The sequence below is a fragment of the Manis javanica genome, chromosome 11, assembly GCF_040802235.1.
Source record: "Manis javanica isolate MJ-LG chromosome 11, MJ_LKY, whole genome shotgun sequence".
NCBI lineage: Eukaryota > Metazoa > Chordata > Mammalia > Pholidota > Manidae > Manis > Manis javanica.
Window position 1 is genome coordinate 31,238,215 of NC_133166.1, and position 9,173 is coordinate 31,247,387.

The window sequence follows — 9,173 nt, forward strand, 5'->3', positions numbered from 1 at the left end:
TCATGTGCAGGATGAGAGATGACCTGCCACCAAAGATGGACAAGTTAAGATCTTGGGTCAAGCAACCAATTCTCCTTGTTTGGGGCCCTCCAAAAGCTGACCTTAAAACAAGGATTTGAATGCAAGTAGTTTACTTGAGAGGTGGTCCCAGGAAACAGTGGTAGCAGAGTAGGGAAGAGAGACAGGGAACGGAAGGAAGCCAATACAGGTGTGCTAACAAACAAGTTACCATCATGGGCAACTGGACCTTGATCTCAGGAGGAACTCTGAGAGGCAGATTACAATATGCACGTTTGTGTTGACCCTTCCTAGGAGTTCTCTGGGTTCTTTATCCGCAAGCTCTCATAAACCACTGGCTGAGTGATGCTCCTGATCATGGGGTGGGGCTGGAGTGGTTAATTTTCTGACATATTCAGTGTACAGCATGTGTTGACAGGATGAACTCCGGTGGCCAAGAAAAGTCCTCAGGTCAAGAGACACAGGCATGACAGAAGATGGTCTGGTGGGCACCAGAATGGATAGTGCTAAGGGGACAGAAGTGGAGGCACAGGTAGTATACACTACACCCTCTATCCCCAAACTGTGGCCAGTCATGGACTGGGTATTATCTCTGCTTCCTTTCATGCTCATCCTTTTTGACTGTGCTTGTATCACTGAACAATACTCTCTATGATTGGCTTATTCTTTTTATTTTAAAAATAAGTTTGTTAAACCCAATCAATTAGATTTTTGCTCTTCCTACTCCTGGCCCCAGTAATAGTCCATGATTATTACTCTTTACATGTTTTGGGTTTTATTTAGGATGGTGGGGGTTTTAATAGTTCAATTCTCAGAATTTTGGGAGTGCCGTCTTGATGGCCATATGCACTGCTTCCAGGAGGCAGCGGTAGGGATGAGGAGAAACAGCAGTAATTAGAAAAGGAGGAACATTTAGAAACAAAGTATTGGATATGTTTTGAACTTTTTATGAAACTTGACCGTTGATTCTTTAATTCATCTGGAAGAGAAAAGACACAAGCCTAGCCAAGAACATTTTGAAAAAGAACAATGGTGAGGCATTTGCCCTATCAAATATCAAAATATACTATAAAGCTACAGTGATTAAAACATTGTGGTTTTGGCACAGGAATAGACAAATAATTCAATGGAACAGAATAGAGAGTCCAGAAAAAGAGTCATCTACATGTGGGAGTTTGGTATATGATGAATATGGTATTTCAAATAAGAGGATAAAGGGAGGGTAATAAGGGTGAATTATATAACAAGTGGCATTACTAGATACCCATCTGGATGAGAATTAGGTTAGATTCCTATCCCATACATACACTAAAATAAAATTCAAATGTGGAGGTAACACCAAAGAACAGCACAAAAACATTTCAAAATAAAATACATGAAAGTACTTTTTAAAGCTGGGAGTGGGGAAGACCATTCTAAGTAAGACAAAAATTTAGAAGCCTGGAAGACACTGACTACATAACACTGAAAACTTTTTGTGCAAGCTAAGACACCATAAACAAGTTACAAATACAAAAGAACCTCTCTGGCTCTCTGCCCCTTCTCTCTACTTCCTGTCTTTCTCTAAAAGATGCTCTTCTTCCCGCTCACTGGCCACCTGAGCCTCAGCTCTCCCTTTCTGAATCTCTGCTCCTCCCTCTCTGAGTGTCTGATCCTTCCTCTTGTTTCTGAGTTTGTCTCACATTCTTTTCCCTTGAGAATAGCCAATGGGTCTCAGATGGACACACTGAACTCAAGCATAGATTGAGAAGACAATAAGAAAAGAATGGTAGAGTTGGGGGAAAGATTTGCAGTTGGGGGAAAGATTTGTTATATATTAAGATTCATACCATATATATAACAACTGTAAGTCTATAAAAAAGGCAAAAGTGCTTTAAGAGAAAGTGCTATTGGATAAAGAATATACCTGGGAAGTTGAAGATGCTGAAATGTAAGTGGTTGGTGGGTGCTCTGGAGCACCACTGATTCCCTCCTTCAGGGCAGGGCACCCATTGCCCAGATTCTGGGAGTCTTGATGTCTCATGGCTCTCAACTGAGTCCTCCTACAGGAATTATCATTTATTTACAACAAAAGGAAATTGTGTCATTTCCTTGAAGAGTAGTCACACAGAAGTCTGAAATATACTCTAAATGGTGTCATGGTCTGTCATTTATAAATAAAAGTGGTCTTACAGCTGCCAGCATAATTGTATCATCTCCCCAAGTGTAACTTCAGTCTTGTTAATTTAAGCACTTAATTCCCTTCTCACATTAAAAAGTAAATGACCTAATTTGCATTTATGTTGATTACATTTCATTATTTAAATCAAGACTTTTTGGTATTTACTTGCTTTTTTTCCTCCATCCTGAGCACCTTTTTAAACAATTTTATTAAAGTATCATTGATATACAGTCTTATGTTGGCTTCAAATATACAACACAGTGGTTCAACAATTACCCATTTTATTAAATCTTCATCTGCAGAGTGTGGTTACTATCTATCAACACAGTAAGATGTTACAGATTCAATAACTGTATTCTCCATGCTGTACTACCATACCGGTGACCAACATATATTGTGATTGTGAATTATTGTGCCCTTTTATCCCCTTCTCCCTCTCCCCACACCAGTCCCAGCCCTCCCCCTTGGTAACCACCAGTCCTTTATTGGTGTCTATGAGTCTACAGCTATTTTGTTCCTTCTGTTTAGCTTTGTTTTTATACTCCACAAATGAGTGAAATCATTTGGTACTTGTCTTTCTCCACCTGGCTTTTTTCACTGAGCATAATTAGCCTCTAGCTCCATTCATGTTATTGCAAATGGGAGGATTTCTTTTCTTCTTACAGCTGAATATATTCCATTAAGTATATGTACCATCTCTTCTTTTTCCATTTATCTATTATGGACACTTAGGTTGTTTCTATGCCTTGGATATTGCAGGTATTTGCTTGCTTTTATGTCAGTCTGTGAGGTTACTAAGAAGTCCTCTCTGCCCTCCCTACTCTCTTGGAAGCAGATCTAACTTTGGTCTGGGCTCACACCCACCAGCACCCAAGGGCCTGGAAAGGGGGCAGCAGCTGAACACAGGAACTTCATGTGGACTGGAGCAGAACTGCAGTCGTGTGAGTTGGTCAAAGGGAGATGTCCCTGACAACAACAGCTGGTAGTGTAGCTGAATTCCCTTGGCAGCTTTGTGAATCCATGTGCTCATTCTCCCCCACTGCTCCTCCATTCACAGTGTGATAGGATGTTTACTGTCCCCCTTGAGCAGTGGAGGTCCAGAGAGGCCAAGGATATAAGCAAGGAGGACAAGAGTAGGACTTGAACATAAATGTCATACTACACACATTCCTGAATGAGGGCATGACTCCCCTAAAAAGCCCTCTCTTCCTCCCACCTCCCACATGCCCTTGTACATTCCTAATTATGCCAGTTTGGAAGTATCTCTATAACACTTAGACTATTCTTATAACATTTGTGCAGGGTGTCTGGTGGTTACAGTCCAACACTAGAAACTCCCCTTACTATTAGGGGCTCATGTATACCTGTAGAGTCTAGAGGATGCAACAAAATATTTATTTAGTCTTTTCATCAAATCATTCATTGGCCCATGTAGAAGTAGCCTTAGACACAGGGCAGTTTCTTTTGCTTCCTTCACTTTCCTTATGATCCCATTTCTTTTCTACTCTGTGGCCTCCCCCAGTGTTCCAACTCCATTCTAGATCTATGGCATCATATGGTGAATTCTTTAGGTTTTAATGTCTTTCAAAATCATCAAAGAGAAGCATCCACAAAGCAAGTCATCCTCTTACTAATATTGATTATCTTCCAGAGCCTGCAGTTCTTATGCTAACAACAGTTTCTGTTACTCAACTGTGAATATCTAAAGACAAGGCATTCCCACAAGAGATGGTGGGGTTACTTGTAGGAAAAAAGTAGGTGAGGGGGACAGAAAACCTCATTCTGCTACTGTATTTCTTGGGTTGGTCTCCTTACTAGACAGTGGGCTCCTCCTTGAGGGCAGGATGTACCATAATCCCTCCTACCCAATGCCAAGTACAGATTCTGCTGCCTGTTAAAAGTTCAGTGAACACTGACTGGGTGAAAACACTCAGGCTAGAGAGAAGCAGAGCTCAACAGCATTCCGGAAGCTCATGCCTCCTCCACATGTGGCTGGTGTGACTTCTTTTTATTCATTCTTTCAGCGACAATAACTGTCTTCACCAGCCCTAGGCCAGAGAGAACAGGCTCCATCTCTCACCTCAAGGAGCTTCTGAGCTGCTCTGGAGGAACCAGGCAAGCCAAACAATAATAGTACTATTTTATCTCATTAGCACTGGGGTTGACACAGGACATGGTGGGAGCTCGGAGGAAGCACCTCTATCCAGACAGGGGAATTGGGGAAGGCATGAAGTTCTTTCTAGAAGCTAAGTTCCTGGCCAGCAACAGGGAGAGGGCGGGGGGAGCCAGTAGAGAGGGAGCTGGCCTGCAGTGGTGCCAACAAAATACTTGGCCATTTTCACCAGCCTCTGGCCAGGACAGGGAGTGAGAATCCTCAAATGTAGCATTGACACTGCTTTTCTTTCTTCTGGAGAGCTGCCACGTGCCGCCACAGAGAGCATTTCACGGGTAGATGCATATTATTGCCATGTGTTTATCTAGGAAACTGGAGCCCAGCAACAGCATCTGGTTTTCAGTGCAATCCTGAATGAAGTCCAATTTTCCAGTGGGTTAATGAAAATAAAACTTGGGAAGTTGTGGGCTGGCTGCATCAGGGGGTTGAGTCCTTGGCTCACGCAGAGTCAAAACTGCAGGGCCGGAAGGGCTTGGGCAGGTCATGGATTTGTTGTGGACTAGCTCTGAGGCTGGCACAGAAGACAACCTTGTGCAGGGAGAGAGAGCTGCCTGGACTGGCTCTGAGGAACCCGCCTCACTGAGGAATGGGTGTCTTCAGGTTCTACCTGTCTCAGCCTGACAAGAGCTGACTGAGACCCGCTGCGGCCAAAGCACTGGGCTGGGTTGTGCGGTGGGGATGAACCAGTGCCTGTCCCCAGCCTGTCGGAGCACAGAGGCCCAACCAGACAAGCTGACTGATGAGCAGGATTTGATGACAGCCCCTGTCAGCACTCACCACTTGGAAGCTGTCAGGAGACTTGGGTTCAGAGAGGGACTCATTTTTAAAAGCCAGCTTAAAAAAAGATAAAGGGGGGCTTTGGCAAGATCTGGAACCCAGCACTGAGTCCACAGGCTCTCTTTGCCCCTCATGCCTGCCAGTCTTGTATATTTGTTTCATTTTCCCCTCTCATTGCAGACTGGCTTTCTTTGCTTGCCTGACTGCGTGGCAATGAAACACTGTTGCCCCACAGCCTCTGAGTTTATGTTAGTTTGTTTTTCTCTCTCTTGCTCTCTTCCTTCTCTGATTTCAAATTCCCTGGGAGAAGATATTAATTGGTGCTTGTAGTGACAGACTCACTTTTGGTAAAATCAGCTGTGGTTAGGGAACAGAGTGACACGTGTACATGTGGCTAAGAGGAGCCCACCCTGAGATCCCAGGCCGAGGTTCTCTGTCGTGTAAAGTGCTTACCTTAGGACGCAGATCACAGACAGCTTCTCCTTTGACCCTGCACTGCCCTTGTGAGGAGACAGCGCAGGGAAATGGAGGCTCAGCCACAGCGTCGGAAGCAGGGCCGGACCCAGTGCTCCTAACTCCCAGCCCAGTGCTCTTTCCATTACACCCTGTTCCTTTGGTCCTGATGTGAAGCCAATAATTGTGAAATAGATTCTGCCTGTGCAGTCTCCCCTTGAGAGCAGCTGTGGAATAAGCAGTGTGGATTAGAGAGCATTTTGCTGCCGGACCTTGGAGTGAGATGGGAGCCAAGCAGCAGCAGAGTGGCTAGTGGCAGCCCTCGGAGAACCTATCAGAGGCATGTGTGACAGGGCCCCAGACAGGGTGGCCTCTCAAGGGGCTGGCAGGCTCCTGGGGGAAGGATGGCCCCTGACTCTCATCTTCTTTGTCTTGAAGCTGCTTATCTCTACGTGAACAATGCATGGGAAGAAGGAGTCTCTTCCTGAGTCTGGGCTCAAACTAGGGAATGAGAGTCATCGAAAGGCCTTTGGTGGAGAAGCCTTTCCCTGAGGCTAGAGAGGAGAGTCCCCAAGCCAGGCCAGAGAGCTAGCTTCCGAAGGACTCCAAGGGGCAGGAAATTTGGTGTCTTCTCGTCATCCTTCAAATCTCCTGGCAATGACACTTTTCTTTCATTCTACAATCTTGGTGTGGAAAGTAAAGTTCATGTTCACCAGGCCGCTCCCGATTTGTTTGCATACTTGTTGCTCCTGCTTTGGTCTCTCCAGCACTACATGACCGTAGGCATTGATGTTACCACTTCCAGGGCTGAGCCAATCCTGTGGCAGCCTCAGCCCCCATTCTATAGGGCTTGGACTCATCTTCCTACTAGTGCATATTTCATGGGGTGCACCAGACTGGGCGCCTGGTTGGTAAAGTAAATGAGAAAGTGGCATTAAATGAGACTAGGGAGATGGGTAGGGGACATGTTAATGCACAAGGTTTTGGTTATGGTGAAGAAGTTGGAAAGGGATAAGGCTTAAGCAAGGACTGATGTGATCTCATTTACAGTTTTAAAAGATTATTCTAGCTGCTATGTGGAAAACAGATTGGAGAGGGATCACATGGAAGCAGAAAGGCCAAGTAGGAACTAATGCAGTCTTTGAGCTAAGAGGTGATGGGCTTGATCTGACATCATGGCACTGGAGACACATTTTGGATATAGAACAGGAAGATTAGACGTGGCAGGTGAGGGAGACTCCAGGTATGGACTCCCACATTTCTGGCTTGAGAAACTGGATGAATAGTGGTGCCATTAACTGAGAGATATGGGGACTGCAAGCAGAGAGGCTTCAGAGTTGGAGGGAGGGAATCCAGAGTTCAGACTTGGGCATGTTAAGTTAAGATCTCCATTAAATGTCCAAGTGGGTGAGTAGGCAGTTGGATAAATGAGACAGGAGCTCAGAGAAGAAGTTTGGTCTAGAGTTAAATAAGTTGGAGTTGTCAGCACATGGAGAATAGACAAACAGGAAGGACTCCTTCTTATCTGTTTCCCTGGAAGCTTTGCACCAGATCTAAGGTCTTGAGGAAAGAGGTCAGGGGTGGACGTCTCTGGATGCCCATCTGCAGGCTCTGGGACCCCTGCAGGTCCAGGACTGTGCATGAGTATCAATTCAATTTGGGCAGGAGAGCTTTCTCCTCTCCACTAAAACAGGCTCTCCTAGGATTGTTCTATATTCCATAGATTACTTTTTGCTTTGCCCTGGAAACAACAGCTTTTTATGTAAGCCCTCTCAGAAAGTGACAAATCATGGAAAAATTCTCTTGGATTTGGATTCAGCGAAGGTAGCGATGGTACATCTTGCTCTGTGGTGTGGAGGCCATCCCTGAGGACTCACCACAGGCAAAAGAGTTGGAAAATGGATGCAGGTGGCCAGGCTGAGTCATCACAATTCTTCACTCCTGAGAAACCCACACATAGCTTCATGCAATGTAGAGGGATGGCAGAGCGGCTACTCGGACGTGTCTGACAGTCAAGGCAAGAAGGGAAGAATTGTAAAAGGAGGAGAAAACATCATTCCTGCTATTATTCTTGACTTTAAAGGACTCATTTGGGGCAGCAGAGTCCTTTCCCTGCTCCCTCCATGCACAGGTTCCTGAGCACTTTCTTCAGGAATGAGGTGCCTTAACCCCTTTCCCTTGCTTCTGCTCCTTATTTCTTTGGTTTACATCTCCTGCTGTCCCTCTCCCTGCAACCTCCCTCTGCTTGTCCATTCTCATATCTTTACTTCCTGACTCTCTGCCTCACAATGGAATAAAATGGTGCAGAGGAGGTGAGAAAGTGAGGAAGGAGCAGAGAAGTTTCCAGGTGCACTGACCCCAGAAAGTACTTTTTCACGTCACAAGGGTGTGATACTCCCTAATTGAGCAGGAGGCACAGGGTGGAGATGAACACTCTGGTGGGCAAGGAGAAGGGGAGTAGGTGTCCCTTGAGCACAGTTGCTAGAAGATAACTTTGAAGGTGGTATGTTGACATACAGTTAAGATTATGATGGGGAGGGGCTGGAGTGGGTGGGTGGGGACGGTGAAGGGATAAAGGGCACAAAAATTCTCAATCATAATATAAGTTGGGGTAGTAGTACAGCACAGAGAATATAGCCAATGATTCTGTAACATCTTCCTATGTTGACAGATAGTAACCGCACTAGTGGGGGTGAGGATTGAATAATATGGGTAAGTGTTAAACCACTGTGTTGTGTATTTGAAACCAATAGAAGATTTTGTATTAATGATACTTCAATAAAAAAAATTATAATGAAATAAGATTAGTGGGAGCAATGTTGAAAGCACAACGATACACTTGTAGAGATGGTCGTCAGAGTGGGGCCCCTGCTGGTTTTTTTCCCTCACTGCCCTGCTGCCATCCCCAGGTGGTTCTCCCCAAGGTTAAAACCTGTCCCACCTCTGAGGAAAATATAATTGGGAGGCAAAGAAGTGGCTACTGAAAATGCAATTATGAAGGTCTCCCTGGGGCATATTGTGGCCCAGGATTGACTGGCACAGAAGCTCTGGACAGTAAACGCCCCCCTTTTGTTCCCCACAATTTATGAGTTTTTTGGAGTGAATACACCAACCCTGGACAAACACTACAGTGGCCTCTCACATTCAGAGTAAAATCCAAAGTTCTTATCATGGACATAAGGCCCTATAGACTTGGTCTCCCAATACTTCTCCTAATACTCTCTCTGTTGTCTACTCACTTCCAGCCACACTGGCCTTGCTGCTCCTTAAATATGCCAGCATGCCAGCCTCAGGGCCTTTGCACTTTGTATTCCCTCTGCGTGGAAAGCTCTTCTCTCACAGCCCTGCCCTGCTCAGTTCCTCACTTCCGCCAGGCCTCTGTTCAAATGCTACCGTAACACAAAAGCTTTCCCTGGGCAGCCTACATGAACTAGACACCCCATCGTCTGCCTCTTCATCATCCAGTCCCTCACCATGCTTATTTTTTCTTCATGGCTCTTTATCACCCTGCAACATATTATGTAGCTATCAGTTTGTTTTTCATCTGTCTTTTCCCACTTGAATGTAATCCCCACTTGAATGTAATTGTTT

The 9,173-nt window shown here is 45.2% G+C and overlaps 1 long non-coding RNA gene across 1 annotated transcript; it reads right to left on the bottom strand.

The window, feature by feature from the left end:
- Window positions 1-737: 737 nt before the first annotated feature.
- On the bottom strand, window positions 738-6,139 carry LOC140844246 (uncharacterized). Its single transcript, XR_012122392.1, has 3 exons — window positions 5,583-6,139; window positions 1,925-2,060; window positions 738-997 (listed from the first exon to the last, which is right to left on the bottom strand). It is a non-coding gene; the product is annotated as an uncharacterized lncRNA (long non-coding RNA).
- Window positions 6,140-9,173: the final 3,034 nt, after the last annotated feature.